This window comes from Loxodonta africana, unplaced genomic scaffold, assembly GCF_030014295.1.
Source record: "Loxodonta africana isolate mLoxAfr1 unplaced genomic scaffold, mLoxAfr1.hap2 scaffold_272, whole genome shotgun sequence".
In the NCBI taxonomy this organism is placed as follows: Eukaryota; Metazoa; Chordata; class Mammalia; order Proboscidea; family Elephantidae; genus Loxodonta; species Loxodonta africana.
In genome coordinates, this window is record NW_026974995.1 from 96434 (window position 1) to 117672 (window position 21239).

Genomic DNA, 21239 nt, shown 5'->3' on the forward strand with positions numbered 1-21239 from the left:
CTTCAACACCATAATTCAAAGGTGTCAATTCTTCTTTGGTCTTCTTTATTCATTGTCCAGCTTTCATGTGCATAGGAGGCAACTGAAAACACCCTGGCTTTGGTCAGGCTCAGTCTTCAAGGTGATATCTTTGCTTTTCAGTACTTTAAAGAGGTCTGTTGCAGCCAAATGGCCCAATGCAATGTGTCTTTTGATTTCTTGACTACTGCTTCTATAGGTATTGATTTTGGATCCAGGTAAAATGAAATCCTTGACAACTTGAATCTTTTACCTGCTTATCATAAAGTTGCTTACGGGTCCAATTGTGAGGATTTTTTTTTTTTTTTTTTATGTTGAGATGTAATCCATACTGACGGCTGTGGTCTTTGATCTTCATCAGTAAGTGCTTCAAGTCATTTTCACTTTCAGCAAGAAAAGTTGTGTCATCTGCATAACGCAGGCTGTTAATGAATCTCTCTCCAATCCTGATGCCCTGTTCTTCTTCATAGAGTCCAGCTTCTTGAATTATTTGCTCAGCGTACAGATTGAATAGGTATGATGAAAGGATACAACCCTGACACACACCATTCCTGACTTAAACCACACAGTATCCCCTTGTTCAGTTAAAAGACTGCCTCTTGATCTATGTACAGGTTCTTCATGAGCACAAGTAAGTGTACTGGAATTCCCATTCTTGCACCCATAGAATGTGAAACTCAATACCGTGTATCTAACATGAGTAATGAATGATTTCACATAATAGAGTGATTATGCACAATAATACTAACCTCAATGACTTATTCTTGTGTGCCCTGACTGACAATGAAGGTGAAACCCAGAGTCAAAAGTTGGAGAAATGAATTCTTCTTAAAGCCTAAACCAACCAAGGTACTAAAGTGGTCAGAATAATTTGCAGAAAGTCGTGTACAAATTAAGGAATGTTGTTCCTGATAGTGAACCTCTAAATTTAGTATTTGAATTATATGGGAATATTTGCTTTTCATATATTGAGATGCATATAGACATATATTTCATACATGTTTACATTAGAAAAAAAAACTCAAATCCATTGCTATCACATCAATTCCGATTCATAGCGACTCTATAGGACAGAGTACTACTGGTTTCCAAGTCTGTAATCTTTAGGGAAGTAGACTGTCACATCTTTCTCCTGAGGAGCAGCTAGAAGTTTCCTACCACCAACCTTTCAGTTAGCAGGCTAATGCTTAACCACTGCACCACCAGGGCTACCTATGTACACTTACAATGTGTCTATTAGAATCTAAGTTTTATAGGAATAAAAAGTTTCAAGATATTGAAGTGACTTGTTCAGGTCATACAGAAGAATAAGCAGCTCCCAGACATTGTCAGATTGCACAATTACCTGTGAGTTTTTTTTCTTGCCCAAAATGACTTGATTCCACAGGAAGACTTTGAGTCAATGGCTGTAGTTAAAGAATGGACATCAGCAGTAAAAAAAAAAAATCCCAAGTGATTCCTTTGTTGTTATTAGCTGCCGTCAAGTTGCCCCTGACTCGTGGTAACCTCATGCACAACACGGGATCTCTCCATCGTAATTCATAGAGTTTTTATGGACTGATTTTCAGAATTAGATCACCAGGCTTTTCTTCCCAATCTGTCTGAGTCTGAAAACTCTGCTAAAACCTGCTCAGCATCATTGCAACATGCAAGCCTCCACTGACATAGGTGGTGGCTGCACATGTGGCACATTCGCTGGGAATCAATCAAGTCTCCTACATTGGAGGGAAATTCTACCACTGAACCATCATGGAATTAGAACTATAAAGTTGTAGTTCAGAGTCCAAGTCTGCTGCCATTGCCAAGTCAACAGTTACACACTTTTCTTTTCAGAGAAACCATTTCTTAGCTGCATCCTTTTGACATCATCTGTAACCACGGAGTTGAACAGCAGTGTGACTGAGTTCATTCTGTTCGGGATAACACAGGACGTTCTGAAGGAGAAATTAGTGTTTGTGATCTTCTTGTTTCTCTACCTTGCAACTCTGTTCGCTAACTTATTTATTGTTATGACCATCAGATACAGTCGGATGTTAGGGGGCCCCATGTACTTCTTCCTTTTCTACTTGTCCTTTGCTGATGCCTCCTACTCAACAACCACAGCTCCCAGATTGATTATAGATACTGTATCTAAGAAGGAAGTCATCTCCTACAATGAGTGCATGGCTCAGATTTTTGCAGGTCATTTTTTTGGGTGCATGGAGATCTTTGTGCTCATACTCATGTGTTTTGATCACTATGTGGCCATTTGCAAACCCCTGCGGTACACAACCATCATGAACCAGCGTGTCTGCGGTGCATTGTTGAATCTGGCTTGGGTGGGATCTTGCATTAGTACAGGTTTTTTTGGTTTTGAAAGTACCGTTCTATGGTTTCAATGTTATTGACCACTATTTCTGTGATATGCAACCTTTGTTAAAACTTGCCTGCATGGATACTTATGTCATAAATCTACTCAGAGTATTTAATAGTGGGGCCATATGTATTGTGAGTTTTGTAGTCCTGATAATCGCCTATGTTTTCATATTACACTCTCTGAGTAACAAGAGTGCAGAAGGAGGAAAGAAAGCCCTCTCTACCTGCACCTCCCACATTATTGTTGTCATCTTATTCTTTGTTCCGTGTATATTCACATACAGTCACCCGCCTATCACATTTCCAGTGGACAAGAAGGTGGCTGTGTTTTACACTATTAGGACACCCTTGCTCAACCCTCTAATTTACACTCTGAGGAACGCAGATGTTAAAAATGCCATGAGAAAGTAATGGTGCAACAAGCTATGAGTTTAAATGGCAAAGAACAGAAAACACCAATTGCTGATTCTTTAGCAATTTAAATGAAATTGGATTGATAGAGAATAGAAAATGTTCTTATCCTGATGTGGACAATAGAATCCTCTCCTAGAAATCTGTTTGAGGACATTGGTAGAGTAAGCACAGGCCCATTTTATTTTAAGCCCATGTCACATAAAGTAACATAACATAAAGTACACTGATATTTGTGGGAGTGCTAGCCCACTCCCCACCTCTGCTCTCTGCATTGATACTGTTGGTGTTTTGCAGTATATGAGCCAGATCCTGTTGTATATAGAGCTTCACCTCACTCATTTGTACAGTATTCTAATTTGAATTTATCTTCTCCATGTTATTGATCAAGGACAAATTTGAACATTCCAGAAATCAGGAAGATAGTGCAGGACCAGGCAGTGTTTTGTTCTGTTGTGCACAAAATTGCCATGAGTCAGAGTTGACTCCATGGAAGCTATCTATCTTTCTACCTATCTACCTAGGTCTGTCTATCTATCTAGCTATCTAAATATTTATACAAGTAAAAATATTTTAATAAATATATATGTAACACCACCTGTCTGTCAGTTTGTTCTACTGTGGTGGCTTGTGTGTTGCTGTTATGTTGGAAACTATGCCACTGGTATTTTAAATACCAGTGGAGTCACTCATGATGGACATTTTTCAGTGAAGCTTTCGGTGAAGCTTTCAGATTATAGTGGGCTAAGAAGAAGGAAATGATGGTTTACTTCTGAAAAAAATGACTAGTGAAAATTTTATCAGATGAATATTGTCTGATATAATGCTGGAAGATGAGCCCCTCAGGTTAGAAGGTGCTCAAAATACAACTGTGGAAAAGCTACCTCCTCAAAGTAGAGTTGATCTTAATGACATTGATGTAGTCAAGTTTTTGAGACCTTCATTGCTGATGTGGTATGACTTAAAATGAGATGAAATAGCTACAAACATCCATTAATAATCGAAACATGAAATGTACAAATATGAATATAGGAAAATTGGAAGTCATCCAAAATGAAATGGAACATAACAAGATTCATTTCCTAGGCATTAGTGAGCTGAAATGAACTGGCATGGGCAATTTTAAATAAGACAATCATATGGTCTTCTACACCAGAAATGACAAATAATATTTCAAGATCTATCCTATCAGGAATAGGATAATATACATATGCCTACATGGAAGATTAGTTAATAATATTATTCAAATTTCTCATCAACCATTAATGTCAAAGATGAGGAAACTGAAGATTTTTTACCACCTTTTGCAGTCTGAAAGTGATCAAACATGCAATCAAGATGCATTGATAATTACTGGTGATTGGAATGCAAAAGATGGAAAGGAAGAAGTATTGGTGGTTGGACAATATAGCTCTGGTGTTAGAAATGATACTGGATCACATAATAGAATTTTGCAAGAACAATGACTTATTGTGAATAACTTCTTTCAGCAACATAAGTGGTGTGTGTACTTGTGTTCCTCATGTCTCCAATTTTTCAATATGTTCCTTCCAAGTCCCTGGTCATCCAGCCAAATCATTGACCACAGCCCATGAATTAGTATACAGTTGTACATCTGGCCATTTCTCTTTCCAAAGAAAGCAAATAACCAGGTACACCGCTCGAAGTTCTGCCTGCTGGGAGTATTTCCTTTCACCAGTGTACTTCAGGGGGGTCCCAGAAAGGGGCTTTAGTGCTACAGCTGTCCATTTTTGAGTGGTGCCTGCGTATCACACAGAACCATCTGTAAACCAGGCAGGAGTATTCACTTCCTCAGTCAATTGATTTGAAGGAACTCTCTATAAAGTTATAGGCGCAGACTGGGAGATGGAAGGCAATGTGACAGGAGTGGGGACCATGAGTATTTGGGCCACTTCCTCATGCAACTTACTTGTGCCTTCAGGTCCTGCCTAGTACCCATTTCATATATACTACTTCCACTTAATGATGGACAGCTGCTGTGCACCTCCAGCTTTATGGCTTTGTGGGTAAGACAACACCATGTTTAACATTCAGTCTCTACTAAGGCCCAGTATCAAGCCAAAAGCTGTGTTTCAAAAGGAGAGTAGGTTATCTGCAGAGAATGGCAGGTGCTTTGCTCCAAACTCCTAAGGGTCTGCACAGTAATTCAGCAATAGGGACCTGCCATAAACTCTATACCGCATCTGTATCTACCACTGATACTTCAAGCACCATTGGATTAGCTGAATCATATGGCCACAGTGGCAGAGCCGCTTGCATGGGAGCCTGAGTCTGTTGCAGAGTCTCTCTTGGTCTGGGCCCCACTTAAAACTAGCAGCTTTTGGAGTCACTTGATAAATAGGCTGGAGGAGCACACCCAAATGAGTGATCTGTTACCTCCAAAATCTAAGGAGGTCCTCTAGGCTTTGTATTCCTTTTTAGTTGTGGGAGGGGCCAGATGCAATAACTTATCCTTCACTTTAGAAGGAATATCTCAACCTGCCCTACACCATTGGTCACCTGGGAATTTCACTGAGGTGGAAGGCACCTGAATTTTTGTGGGATTAATTTCCCACCCTCTAGCATGCAAGTGTTTTACCAATAAGTCCAGAGTCATTGACCCTTCTTCCTTACTAGGCTCAAACAGCATCATGTCATCAATGTAATGGACCAGTATGAAGTTTTGTGGAAGGGAAAGGTGATCAATGTCTCTGTGGACTAAATTATGACATAGGGCTGGAGAGTTGATAAAACCCTCCGGTAGTACACTGAAGGTATATTGTTGGCATTGCCAGCTGAAGGCAAACTGTTTCTGGTGGATCTTCAAAACAGGTATGGAGAATAAATATATATTAATTAACCAGATCAATAGCTGCATACCAGGTACCAGGAGATACATTAATTTCCTCAAGCAGTGGAACTATACCTGGAACAACAGCAGCAATTGGATTTACCACCTGGTTAAGTTTTGGATAATCCATTGTCATTGTCTAAGACCCACCTGTTTTTTGCACAGCCAAATAGGCCAGTTGAATGGGGATGTGGTGGGAATCACCACTCCTACATCCCTCTCGTACTTGATGGTGGCAATAATCTCCACAATCCTTCCAGGAATGCAGTATTGCCTTTGGTTTACTATTTTCCTAGGTAGAATATGTTCTAATGGCTTCCACTTGGCTTTCCTAACATAATAACCTTTATTACATTTGTCAAGGATCCAGTGGGAAGGTTCTGCCAGTTGCTAAGCATATGTATTCCTATTACACATTCTGGAACTGGGGAAATCACTACAGGATGATTCCAGGGACTCTGGAACTACTGTGAGATGGGCATGAGCTAAGACTCCATTAATAACCTGAACTCCATACACACCCAACTCTGAATGGTGGGCCACAGTGACTTTTTGGCTCCCCTGGAATTAATGTCAGTTCAGAGCCAGTATTCAGTAATCCCTAAAAAATCTGATTATTTCCTTTTCCCCAATGAACCATCACTCTCTTAAATGACTGTAGATCCCTTCGCAGAAAGCCAGGAGAAAGATTAACAGTATAAATTTTTGGTAGTGTGGTGAGGTCCTTCCTTAAGGAGATCCAGCCTCCCCTTCATTCAAGGGGTTTTGAGTCTTTAAACCAGCTCAAGTCTGGGAATTAATTGAGAGACTGTGACTCTCTATTCTGGTGATTTGAGTTACACTGCAGTTCACTTGGTCTAGAATTCTTCATTTGTACAGATCAAGTAAATACTTAGTAGATTTCCTGTCTATTTCACTCCTAGGGACACCATGACTAAGTAACCAACACCATAAGTCCATACGAGTCAGATTATTCTGATTACTGCTTTGAGTCTGCTTCCCAATATGGTAACCACGCTCACCTTGTCTTTGCTGATTGAGTGCCACCACTTGGCTCCTGCCACCACAGGGCCCAATCAGCCCTATTGTAGTTTGGTGTCTTAATTAAGTTAGGGCAGTTCACACTGTCAAATCTGACTTTCATAAAATAGCAATAGCAGCAGCCTTCAAAGATAGTGGGGCTCCCTTCACAAATTTGTTCCTCACTATTGTAGTGAAAGATTTGTCCTCTGGGTACTTCATGTGTGGGTCTATGGCTCTAACCTGATAAACCCACTCTAAAATGTCAATTTCCCTGAGAACTTTGTATTCCTTCTTCAGTAGTATATCAAGGCAGGTCTGCTACTTCAACGTGATTTAGCATAGGTCACTGTGTAATCTATGCTTCAGTGACCCAACAACATAAACTATTAGATTATTTCCTAACCTCTCAAGCTGGAATACTGAATGAAGAATCTGTGCTTAGTGGGCCCATATCAATAAACTCAGACTGATTCATCTATATATTCCTTGTACCATTATCACATACCGTTAGTAGTCATTCTCACACATATTCCCCAGATTTCTGTTTGTACGTGTTAGAAAAGCCGACCAGTTCTTCTGGAAGGTGCCATACCTCCTCTTGGGTCACACTTTGTACTTCACCTGTTGGGGCTTTCTGGGACTTAAATCTACTTATAGGTTTAAAAGTCAAAGTTGGTGGTGGGGATGTGTTTTTAGAACATTCAGCACTGCCCTATAAGGCCTCTGCCTCAGGTGATGCCCCAGGCAATGATTCAGACAAATGCTCTCCAAACACAGCTGGGTTAATCTCATCAGATGAGGGTGGAGGAGCTAATGGTTTTACAGGTAAGGGTGCCTTAGCAGACACAGATGGAATAATATCTCCAGATGGAAGTGAGAGTGCTGGTTCTGTCGACAGGAGTGATATATGGAATTTAGGGGCTCTGTGTCCCAGGCTTCCTGATTATCTGTCCATATGTCCCCAACTCAAGTTTCAGGATCCCATTTCTTCCCAATCAATACCCTCATTTTTAACTTCAGAGTGCTCTTGAGATTAATTCATCCACTCTTAGTATAATACTCTGGGTCTGGTTTTTGACACTATCAGCTCTGTTGCTACAGGAAATAAGGTTTTCTTTCAAGGCACAAGTGGAAATATTTAGGTTGTTTATGTGGTGCTTGAGTTTTGATTTTGAAGCCCTGAGCTCATTTCTGTCTTTCACCACTTTTTCTAGCAAAAGTAGGACCAATCAACCAGTCTCTTGGTACCAAATGTGTTAGGCTAGATTTTCTAGAGAAGGAAAACCAGCAAAGGGTATAAATATACATATATAGAGAGATTTATATCAAGGAAATGGCTTATGTGATTGTAGAGGCTGGAATGTTCCAAGTCTGTGGGTCAGGATAGGGGCTTCTGATTGACATAGTCACAGGGGCTGGTGAACCCAAGATTGGTAGGTCAAATAGCAGGGCTCTTGGTCACAGGCTGCAAAGATCGATGAATTTCAAGCTCAACAGGAAAGACAGCAAGTAAGCTGCTAGCTCGAGTCCCAAGAATCGGAAGTCAGAAGAACAGGAACCACTTTTAGCATCCTGTGCAAGCAAAATCCCATGAGCCTGGTCATAAAGTCCACTTATACTCAATGCAGGCCACACCCATAAGTAAAATCCCTTTCAACTGACTGGCTAATCACAGCAGATCCCATCATGGAGATGATCACATTATATCAAATCTCATCATGGGGATGATTACATCATCATAGGACCCCTAAACTACATCATAGCTACCCAGTCAACTTGACACACAATCTTAAAGATCCCAGCACCTAACAACAACATATGTGTATATATGTGTATGTAGATAGATGATAGATGATAGACAGATGATATAGGTAATAGATAGGTGATAGATGATAGACAGACAGACAGATAGATAGATAGATAGATGATAGATAGATAGATAGATAGATGATAGATAGATAGATGACAGACAGACAGATAGATATAGATATTGCACATATAACTCTTTAAAGTAATCTCACTTTGAACATTGAGAGCCTTTCCATGAGTTATCCTTGGAGGTTAACTCAACTCTGATACTAAAATTTGGAGGAATTATTGAAACACTACATTCTTTACTGGAAATCTCTCAAATTCTAAATTTTGTAGACAGTGAGGCAGGAGTTTCCCAGTTTGTATCATAAAATATCAACAAGTCACTTGCCTTGCCACAAGTTTAGCATTGCTGTTCATAACTATAGGTTAGCCTTTCCTGAAACAGAAGAGAAGACTCAGGACTGGAGAAAAGAGAAAATGGGCAAATGAAGATGAGATAATGAAGGGGAAAAACTTTTCACCTTGTATTTTATTTTAGGAATCTTCACTGAACATAAGTGCTTGTGGAAGGACATTGATGAACAGAAAACTTTTGTTTTTTTCATTCAGATTTGCTGAGATTCCTCTGGACATATGTACTGTGAGGATTATGAGGAAGGCACAGGACCAGGCAGTGTTTCCTTCTTTTTACATAGTGTTGCTGCGAGTCGAAAGTGACTGGATGGGACCTAACAACAAAATGAAAATCAAGGATTCTTGTGACTTTAAATACCATCTTTATATTGATGAATCTCATATTTATCTCTACTCTAGGCCTCCTAACTGAATGTCAGCCTTTTTATTCAACAACTTACTTGACATATATCTTTGCATATCTAGTAGGAATCTTCTTGCCCAAACATACTCTATCTATAGTTTTCCCCAGGGAAATCTGTTCTTCCTGCTGCCCAGGCTGAACACTTTGGAATAAAAAAAACTTTGGAATTAAAAAACATTTTATGTTATAACAGTTCACACCTGCACTGTGATGAATTACTTAGGATGGCCTTTCTCACCATGGTGTTGTAACTTCCACTCAGGTGACTGGGCGGAGATGTGCAAATAAGATAATTGTGGCCCACCAGAGGATTGATCAGTTTTGCCTTAAAAGAGAGCCAATTCCAGAGCAGAATAAAGAGCCCACCACCACAAAGGAAGGAGAGACCTGCAGGAGAGACCTGCAGGTGAGGCCTGCAGGAAATGGCACAGCTGGCTTCCTGGCCCACAGAGTGAGAAAGCTGAGTGCTGTTGGGCAGAGGTTGAGGGCCAGGGAAAAGCCTATGCCTGACCCACGAATTTGGGACTTGCCTGCCTCCAGAACTGCATGGGTAGTTTCCTTTATATGGTTCATGAGTTCTGTTTGACATAGTCACCTGAGACTATGGACCCAGACCCTAGCTACTTGGTCCCTCAAAGTATTTGGATGTTTGGGAAACTTTCATGCTTTTGCTTTGGTCCAGTTGTGCTGACTTCTCGTGTATTGTATGTATTGTGTGTTCTTCTTCCCTTTACTGAAGTTGACACTTGTCTATTACATAGTTAGTGATTTTCCCTCTCCCCCACCCTTGTAACCATCAAAGAATCCTTTTCTGTGTGTGTAAATCATTTGTTTAGTCTTGTAATAGTGGACTTAAACAATATTTGTCCTTTTATAACTTACTTATTTCATTCAGCATAATGCCCTCCGGATTCAGTTATGTTGTGAGATGTTTTGCAGATTCATCATTTTCTTTATTCCACTGTGTGTATGTGCCATAATTTGCTTATGCATTCATCTGTTGATAGGCACTTAGGTTGTTTCCATCTTTTTGCTATTGTGAATAGTACTGCAACGAACATGAGTGTGCATATGTCTATTCGTGTGGTGGCTCTTATTTCTCTAGAGTATATTCCTGGGAGTGGAATTGCTGGATCTTATGATATTTCTATTTCTAGTTTTTTAAGTGGCTATACCATTTTACATTTAAACCAGCAGTGCAGAAGAGTCCCAATCTCCCTAAACCTCTCCAACATTTGTTGTTTTGTGTTTTTTGGATTAGTGCCAGCATTGTTGGGGTGAGATGATATCTCAATGTAGTTTTGATTTGCATTTCTCTAAAGGCTAATGGGAAACCCTGGTGGTATCGTGGTTAAGTCCTACTGCTGCTAACCAAAAGGTCAGCAGTACAAATCCACCAGGATCTCCTTGGAAACTCTCTATGGGGCAGTTCTACTCTGTCCTACAGGGTCGCTATGAGTCAGAATTGACTCGACGGCAACAGGTTTGGTTTGGGGTTTTAATGGCTAATGATCATGTGCATTTCCTCAGCTGTGTGTTAGCAGCCTGAATGCCTTCTTTTGTGGTGTCCGTTCATATCCTTTGCCCATTTTTTAATTGGATTACTTGTCTTTTTGTTGTTGAGATGTTGCAGTATCTTGTAGATTTTAGAGATTAGCCCTTTATTGGGTATGTTTTAGCCAAAATATATCATATTGCTCTCTATTTAGTGGAAAAGTGCATATATTTACATATTTTAAATATTTTATTGAGTTTTTGGTGAAACTTTACACAGCAAGTTAGGCTCCCATTGGACATTTTTCACACAAATTGTTTAGTAACATTAGTTGCGTTTATCATAATGTGTCAACATGCTCTTTAATTGTTTTCTGTTTGTTCCATTTCCAGTACTCTAGTTGCCTTGCCTCCTTATCTTCTTATCTTTGCTTTTGAATAATTTATTGACTTTTTGGTCTCATACACATGGTTTGTAAGTAGAACACAGATCTTATGGGTAACATATTTTATTTTATGTGCCACTCTTCTATTTCGCTAAAAGGTGTTCTAAGGGGTTAGGTTTGGTTCTAGGTTTAAAGGATAGTCTCAAGAAGCCCTCTATTCTCTACTGTTCCAGTTTGTGTGGCTTTTTTATTCTAATAATGTGAGTTCTCCACATTTTTCTCCCTTTCTATTGGGACTATCTTTTATGACCCCAATCAGAGCGGTCAGTGCTGGTAGTGAGTCACCATCTAATTCTGGTCTCAGGGTAGATGTGGCTCATGTAGACTTGTTTGTTCTTTGAGCTTTTGGTTACCTTCTTACTGTTTTGCTCTCAGCAACTAGATACCAGTAGTTGTGTCTTAGATGGTTGCTCTTAAGCTTTTAACATCCCAGACGCTACTCACTTCACTAGGATGCAGATCATGTTTTGGGGAACTATGTCATGCCAATTGACTATGTTGTCCCATGAGACTACAGTCCTAAAGAGACTACAGCTTTCAAACCCAGAAAAATAATTTTGGAAGGAGTTTGGTTACATCTAATGATAAAGGGTTAACCTAACTGTGGCAGGCCAAAACCACAAAAGGCCAACTTGTTTGTCTGAATCTGAAAAGCTTAGAAAAATATGATAAAACTACATCAAAGAAGTGGACAGTGTGCTCGAACCGGTTCAATGACAGTGGATGTACCTACAAAAACTAAATATCAATTTATACCAGTAAACGAGGTAGAGATCTATCCCATATCATATGTAGCCCAGGTAACAAAAAAAAAACAACTACCAAATGACGGACCGGGGACACCTGAGCCTAAAGAACAAAGTTTTAGAAAAGAAAAACAAGGTCACCCAATCATGATCTTAGTTCTTTGTCTTTACTTTAACCAATCACAGTCTGTAAGTCATTTACTCATAAAGAATCAGCACCTGTCAAAATCATATAAAAAGCACTTATAGAATGTACTTCTTTGAATCATAGTCTGTTTATAGACGAAGTGCTTTCAGCCATTTTCCCATCTTTATTTTCTGATATATTGCAACAAAAAATCTCTTTATTGCACAAGGCTTTGGCAGAGCATGAGCAGAGTCTTCACTAGCAAATTCCTTGTCATATCTACAGAAGGATTGAACTGCTTGTTGATGTCACAGGGGACCCATTATATTCAGGTTCTTGCACTCTGTGTCCCCTTCAAAGATCCTCCATCTCAGGTAAGCACTATCAAAGTAGGAACTCTATTGCCTTTCTGCATAATAGGAAATATTCTTGTGACACATTTGTTGTTGTTTTTTGTTATAAACACTGGTTTGGAAACTTTTTGTTTGAAGCTTCATTATGAGAGTTTTGTTTGAGAGCTCCATTTGGAGGTCTTTTGGTAAAACTGCTGTTCTTGATTTTGTGGTTGTTTTTCTATTTCTGTATTTTGTCTCCTGTTCTTTTCTGTGTTAGCTAACAAAAGAAAATGGGAAATAATAATAACAAGAGTGACAAAAACCCCTCATCTGGGAACCCTGTTGCCTGTATAATTTAAAACTTTGGTGCCACTGCTGGTTGGTATTTAGAAAAAATGGCACAATCTCACTAAGGACTGTGAGGCTGAACAGTGGCCCCTAGGAGGAAGTTTTAATTCGGCTAAAATATTATATTTGAACTGTAAACTAGAAAGTCTTGTGTAAAGCAACCACAGTGGGATTTTTTTTCATAGTTGGCATTTTGAGGCTTCGAGATGTAAACATCATGACAGTATCTAAGCAAGCCAAACAAATCCAAATATTGCACACACACAAAAAAGTTGGAAGGCAGTACAACATTGGACTCAGTCAAATCATTGCCTTCCTATCTCTGTGCAGACTTAGAGAATTTTACTTTACCTGAAATGCCATTTAAAAGATCAGGAGATATTGGACCCACCATGCCCTTAATAGTTAAGCAATAGGCCAAAGGTAGGAACCCTGAGGTCTTCTTCTACCCATGGTCTAAGGCTGAACTTAGGCCCATCATAAAAGAGTCCTCTGCTCCAAGAGAAAATCCTCACAAATTTAGTCTTGAATTTAGGATATTAGCTGAAATATATGAGCCCAGTGCTGCTGATATATATAATTTAATAAACATATTGTTAGGTTCCTGTCATGCCCATTGGTGGTAGATTCTGAAAACACTTTAAGTGTTCCTAGATGTGCCTCAGGTATAACTGTCAGAACAGAAACCGAGAAATTAATGGGAGAACTTAAAGGCTGTTTCTTCAAAGTTTTCCGCCCCCCAAAATCAACTGGACAAAATTACAAGCTTGCAATCAAGAAAAAAAAAAAGAATCTATCTATGAGATTAAAAAAAAATTGCTTTCGAGTTGATTCCAACCCATAGCTACCCTGTAGGACAGAGTAGAACTGTCCCATAGGGTTTCCAAGGAGCAGCTGGTAGATTCAAACTGTCAACCTTTTGGTTAGTGGCTTTGCATGCCTGTGCCACCAGGACTCCAATAGGTTAACTACAATGATTATAGAATATTCAGGTTTAAAAATTACTCATGAAGGGGGTATGGTTGCCTTTAATTCAATATTTGTATGTGAATTAAGTCCTGAATTAGCCCAAATGATAAGAAAAAAAAAAATCAGTTAAAATGATACTTCTGAATTATCCACTTTAGCCTATAAATTAAACCAAATATGGAAAGGCAAAAAGTCTGAGTGAAAAATAAAACAAAACAAAACAAAACAAAGAAAATAAAGAATAGTTAATGGCTCTCCAAATGCAGCAATTACAGAAGCCTATGGGAGCAAAGCCAAAGTAAGGGAATTCTGTCACCAATAATGCTGCTCCCATGATCTGTAACTATTGTAAGAAACCTGGTCACTTTAAAATGGAATGTTTTAAGCTTAAGAATAAACAAAAGGTGACTCCTTCTGCACCATCTTTAGAAAAATCAATGTGACAATGCTCTGGGGAGCTTACAGAGGCTTTGACAGCAGTTCCTTTCTCCAAATGCAGAGAAACAATGCTCCAAGTAAATGAGGAGCACCATACCTCCCTTACGAACATGGGTGTAACACTGTTAGCAATTAACCCTACAAGTTTGCAAAGGCCTTTTCCCTGCAGCACTCAGACTTCTTGTGTCAGAGAGATTTCCAATGAGGAAAAAAATTAGACCATTCTTTTCTCATACCAATTTCTTCAGGGCCAGCAAAAATCAAAAGAAGATGGAATATACAGAGTCATTATACCAAAAAGAATTAGTTGACATTCAACCATTTCAAGAGGTAGCATATGACCAGGAACTGATGGTACTGAAGGAAGAAGTCCAAGCTGAACTGAAGGCAATGGCAAAAAACAAGGCTCCGAGAATTCACAGAGTATCTGTTGAAATGTTTCAACAAATGGATGCAGCACTGGAAGTGCTCACTCATCTATGCCAAGAAATATGGAAGACAGGTTCCTAGCCAACCGACTGGAAAAGATCCATATTTATGCCTATTCCCAAAAAAGGTGATTCAACTGAATGTGCAAATTATCAAATGATATCATTAATATCACATGCAAGCAAAATTTCGCTGACGATCTTTCAAAAGCAGCTGCAGCAGTACTGAAGTAGAGAAAATACATTTTCTTCAGTGTTTTAATATTAAAGTATAGGGAATGTATTTTCTAGTTTGTTTTAGTATAGCTGTATAAGCTATAATTAATCTCTAGTCTTTGAAAAATGGCGCAGATTCTGTTCAAGATATGGGTGAGCACCCTGTTGGACTCTTAACATAACAAACATGACTGAGCTTTGTTTTGCAAATGGTAAACTTCAACAGTAGTCAAATGTTATTATGAGAGTAGAAATAATTTGAGCAAGTTTAATTTGATTATAGAGTGCTTAATTTTAGTTCTGAAACTCCCCCCAATTAAACCTACTGGCATCTCAAAATTGAAAAATGTCCTGTGACACTAATACCTTACAACGTGTTTTCTCCTATTCAAAATGAGTGATTGAGAGCTTGACATTATGGGACATCATCCCATAATGATGCTCTAAGTAATCTCTATGCATTTTTTATTGCACTAGCTGCACTGGTCTTTTCCAAAGGGGTGCAGAGCTCTCTTTGCTCCTGTGGCCTTGGCCTCTCTTCTCTTCTTTGTTCTCTTGAGAAATGGCCTTCAGCCTACAAGATGGCAGCTAGGAATCCTGCCTGGCACTTTTGATCTACAACTTTCTTTCTTGCTCCTTATCTCAGTCACAGTGGACTTGGCAGAGAAGTTCCACTAACTGAGAGATTCTTGTGTAAGTTTTTTTCAGCCTGTTACATACATACAGATTAGAGTCCAGATGTGTGACATGTATATCTTCAGTTTAATATAGAGTTTCTTGTAGTTGTTTTGTGATGTATAGGACCATCTGTGGGCTATGTGCTTAAAAACATTAGGTAACCCTGACCTTCCCCCTATAAGACCCTCCCATTAGTCCTTTAGAGTTAGACAGAATTTGGGAGAAATTTAACCCCCTCTGTCTCTTGGACACCAGTGTTCAATAAAGCCTTCTTGCTGCTTACCTCCTTCTATCTCACTATTGGCTTTGCAGCAGGCAGCTTGAATCCACGTTTTGCAGTAACAGTGTGTTGACAGGGAACTGCCAAAAATTCAAGGCAGATTCAGAGGAAGACTTGGAACCAGGGATATCATTGCTGATGTCAGATGGATCCTGGCTGAAAGCAGAGAATACCAGAAGGATGTTTACCTGTGTTTTACTGAGTATACAAAAACATTTGACTGTGTGGATCATACCAAATTATGGATAACATTGAGAAGAAAGGGAGTTCCAGAACACTTAATTGTGCTTATAAGTAACCTGTACATACTTCAAGAGGCAGTTGTTCAGACAGAACAAGGAGAAACTGAGTGGTTTAAAGTCAGGAAAGGTGTGTGTGAGTGTTGTACCCTTTCACCATACATATTCTATCTGTATGGTAAACAAATAATCCAAGAAGCTGGACCATATGAAGAAGAACGGGCCATCAGGATTGGAGGAAGACTCATTAACATTCCGCTTTATGCGGATAACACAACCTTCCTTGCTGAAAGTGAAGAGGACTTGAAGCACTTACTGACGAAGATCAAAGACCACAGCCTTCAGTATGGGTTACACCTCAACATAAAGAAAACAAAAATCCTCACAACTGGATCAATAAACAACATCATGATAAGCAGAGGAAAGATTGAAGTTGTCAAGGATTTCATTTTACTTGGATCCACAATCAACAGCCATGGAAGCAGCAGTCAAGAAATCAAAACACACATAGTATTAGGCAAATCTGCTGCAAAGGACCTCTTTACACTGTTGAAAAGCAAAGATGTCACCTTGAAGACTAAGGTGTGCCTGACCCAAGCCGTGGTATTTTCAATTGCATCATACGCATGTGAAAGCTGGACAATGAATAAGGAAGACTGAAGAAGAATTGACACCTTTGAATTGTGGTGTTGGTGAAGAATATTGAATATACCATGGAATGCCGGAAATGTGAAAAAATCTGTCTTGGAAGCAGCACAACCAGAATGCACCCTAGAAAGCAAGGATGATGAGACTTCATCTCACATACTTTGGACATGTTATCAGAAGGGACCAGTCCCTGGAGAAGAACATTGTGTTTGGTAGAGTGTCAGCGAAAAAGACGAAGACCCTCAACAAGATGGACTGACATGGTGGCTACAACAATGGGCTCAAGCATAACAATGATTGTGGGGATGGTTCAGGACCAGGCAGTGTTTTGTTCTGTTGCACACAGGGTCACTATGAGTAGGAGTTGACTCAAGGGCACCTAACAGCAACAACAAAGTAGAAGACTTCCACCCATTTTTACTGATAGTGTTCCTGTAAATTTGTTGGGCCATGACTTTCTTTCCAAATGGAAATGCCACATTCTGTTTACAGAAGCAAGGATATATCACTCAATTTCCCTGATGCTGAAAATGGAGGTAAGACCCAGATGCCTGAGATAGAATAAACCCTTTGTTTATTACAAGGTCTTTTGGTATTGGAGGATGACAGCACCTTGCCCTTAGAAAAAGAAGACTCAAATTCCTCATGAAATACCATCAGAATTATGGGCTTCCTCACCAACTGGTATCTGCTCCATTCTATCAGCTGATCCTATTAAAGTCCAAATAGACCCCACTAAATGCTTACCTACGGTATCTCAATACCTTTTAAAACCAGAAGCAAAGGAAGAACTGAAACCGATCACCCAAGACTTTTTAGAGAAGGAATTAATTGTTCCATGTACTAGCCCTTGTAATACCCCAGTATTTCCTGTTAGAAAACATAATAACTGTGATTGGTGATTTGTGCAAGTCTTAGTGCTATTAACCACATTATTATCCCTTGAACCCCTGCTGTTCAAAACCCACATTTACTATTAGCCCAAATTCCACCATATGCTGCATGGTTTACAGTCATTGACCTCTGTAGTGCTTTTTCAGTATTCAGGTTCATTCAGGCAGCCTTTTTTTTTTTGTCTTTACATGGGATAATCAGCAATATTCTTGGGCTGTCATGCTCCAGGGGTTCACTGAGAGCCCCATCTACTTTTCCCAGATTTTACATGCTGACTCATTGTCTTTACAGCTTGACATAAATCTGTGTTACTCGAGTATGTTGATGATCTCTTACTTAGTATGTTAATATACCAAGCAAGTAATATACAGGATAGTCCTCTGTTATTACATCATCTGTCTGATAGAGGGCATATGGTATCCAGGAAAAAAATTACAGCTTGCCCTTCCACTAGTAAAATACCTTGGTCGTTTAATCTCATCAGAAGGAATCTCAACTGACCCCAAATGAAAAGAAGTAATCTTTTCCTATCCTATACCTACAACAAAGAAACAAAGGTATTTTTATGATTGTGTGGATATTATAGAGTCTGGATATCAAATATCTTTTTTTTAGCACCACCTCTGTATGTATGTCTTAAGGGTAATATCTCTGAACCTTTTTTTCAAGCCATCTATGGAAGCTGTGCAAGCCATAACTAAATTAAAAGAATTTCTAACTCACACTCCAGCTCTTGGATTCCCTAACTATTCTTTAGATTTCTCTCTTTCTGTTTTTGAAACAAAAGTGAATGCCTTTGTTGTCTTAACTCAGAAGCATGAAGACAGACAGAAACCTGTGCTAAAGTGTACAATTAGATACAATAGCCAGAACTTATCCTCATGTCTTTGAGTGGTTGCAGATGCTGCCAAATTAGTAGAGACAACCACTGATATAGTACTGGGAACTAATCTAGATATGTGTTTTACGTGCTGTTTCTGCTATCTGAAATTATACTATAATCGAACACTTTTCTGCTAGCTGACTAACTTCATATGAAGCTCTTCTAGCTGCCCCCAACCTTAGATTACACACAGTAGCGGCCTTAAATCCAGCTACCTTCACACCTAATCCCAATGATAATGACACTGATCATGATTGTTTTGATTTAACGGATCAACTTTTATCTCCAGGAATAGATCTGCAAGAAACTCGCTTTCCAACCCTTCACTTGTGCTGTTTGAAGATGGCTCCTACCTAAAACCTGAAACTTCTAGTTCTAGGTTTCAAGGAGGATATGCTGTCACTGTTGCAGTAGAGGCATTTGAAAGTGAACCCTTGTCTGAGGTAACCTCAGCACAACGAGTCGAGCTTATAGCGTTAACAAGAGCACGTGGGTTGAAACAAGACCAGTCAGTCAGTATAGACACTGAGTCATATTACAGCTATAGAACAATTTATGATTTCAGAATGTTGTGGAAACAGAGGGGATTTTTAACTTTCTCAGGACACCCCACAAAGAATGGCACCTTAGTGGCTGAATTTCTTGAAGATCTTTTACTACCTTCTGAAATTGCAGTAATAAAAATACAAGCTCATCAGTCCAAAGAGAGCTACCAAACAGAGGAAGTAAAGGGGAATAGATTGGCTGACAAAGCTGCTCAACTGGCTGCTCAGACCTCCATTTAGGAATATTTAGTCTCAAACTGAGCAAAATAAGAGCTCAACTCATTTTAAGGCAATTAGCACAGGCTCTCTGAAAGTTCAAGAATGAAGAATTAGAGGTCTTTCTCCTCAAACTGTTAACTTTCAATCACCATTCATAGAGTTCTCATATTTTCAAATAATAAAACAATGCCAGAAGTTAGCTCCAGAAGAAGTACTTAGTTGGGTCTCAAGAGAGTGTTATCTAGATGCCACCACCCAGTTATGGGTGAGGCCTGGAATCAGACCAGTAATAATTCAAGGCCTCCACTTTACATTATTATTAACTTGTCTGTTTGAAATCAAATCTATATGGGAGGAAGGTTTTCTTGCCTTTTTAGATCACAGTTTCTGGGGAAATTTTAAGGAAGCAGCTCGTTATCTATATGAGGTAGGAAGTGGACTGATGTCAGAATTTAGATGCATGCCAATGGCTGGAGGAACTGAAAATAAAAGGTATCACCCCTCACCCCCTGTATGTTTTTTTGGATAACACCAATGCCAGATTTATTATAATGGACCAAATACTCCCTTACATGAACCTCAGATTGAGGATTCAGGAAAAGAGGGGGAAGAAAAGTGGCGTAGCCTGTCATTGCATTAAAAAACTGCCCCTTCCCCCCCAAAAAAGATCAATGGAAAGCTGAAGGATGTTAAGATAAACCAGCAAACAGGGTTGTGGATGGGACCAAATAATCAATATGTACTTCTTAAGGATTTAGACATCCAGTAGGTACTAGTTTTCATTTAAGAGAACATTTAGGATGAGAAAAGACAGTACAAGGAATGAAGAAACATTATTGGGGTCACTTTTGAAAGGTTGCAGATAGGGTAGCCAGATAATGCCCAACCTGTGCTGAATTTAATCCAGTGAAAGTACTCAGACACCCTGTTGGAAGAAACCTTTTCCTACTGGACCTATGTCCAAATAGCAAATGGATTTTATTCAGTTAACTCCCTCATGAGGATACAAATATATATTAGTCATAATTTGTTAATATTCTCATTGCGTAGATTTTTTTCCTTGCAGGAATGCCACTGCCAGCTTGGTAGCTAAGAAACTTTAAGAAAATATAATTCCTATTTGGGGTACTCCAGGAATTCTCTATAGTGATTAAGGAACTCATTTTACTGGTCAAGTAGTAACTGCTATATGCAAAATTTTTCCCATCCTACAGCACTTGCACTACCCATATCATTCCCAACTCTCAGGACTGGTAGAAAGAACCAATGGCTTTATAAAGAAACAATTAACTAAATTTACTTATCCATTGGGATTGGCTTGGCCTCAAGCTCTTCCCTAGGTGTTAATGAATTTAAGGTCAACTCTCTTTGATTCTCACAAGCTAACTCCTTTTGAAATTATAACTGGCCGCCCTATGGCTTTATCTTATGGGGTTAGCAGTATTGAGTCAAATCTCCTTTCTACTAATCTGTTAAAATATTGTCAAGAATTAGTTCAATAATAAAGATCATGCTTACCAATTGCAGCGTGCATGTCAAATATGCACACCTGTTTCCAATTCTTCAAATTATAAACCTGAACCAGGAGATTAGGTGTATTGGAAATGTCACCAAATTAAGGACTACATTGAACCTTCAGGGAAAGGACATACTTAGTTCTATTAACTAATGATCATGCCGCTAAATTATAGGAAGGAAAGTCATGAATACAACTATCCCAGCTAAAGAAAACCAAAGTTTCTAAAAGGTTTATTGAACCAGCAGGAGGAGCAAAACTGAAGTTTAAATGGTGCCTGCACACCACCACTAATCATCCACCACCAAAGGCTGAACCTTTCCTCCAACCTATACCAGAAAGTACAGGATCATAAAATCTACTTACCTGAATTAACAGGACTTACACGAACTTACCTTATTTTCTGCAGTAATAATTGTATATTGAAAATGGGAGTGTTAAATACATTAGATTGAAGTCTGTGGTTTAGTCTGTTTAATCAGAGCAATAATTTTGATAGT

General features: G+C 39.1%; 1 pseudogene; it reads left to right on the forward strand.

Annotated features, from left to right (window-relative positions):
• The first annotated feature begins 801 nt into the window (after positions 1–801).
• Positions 802–19244, forward strand: LOC111748902 (olfactory receptor 4C11-like; annotated as a pseudogene).
• The last annotated feature ends 1995 nt before the right edge of the window (positions 19245–21239 follow it).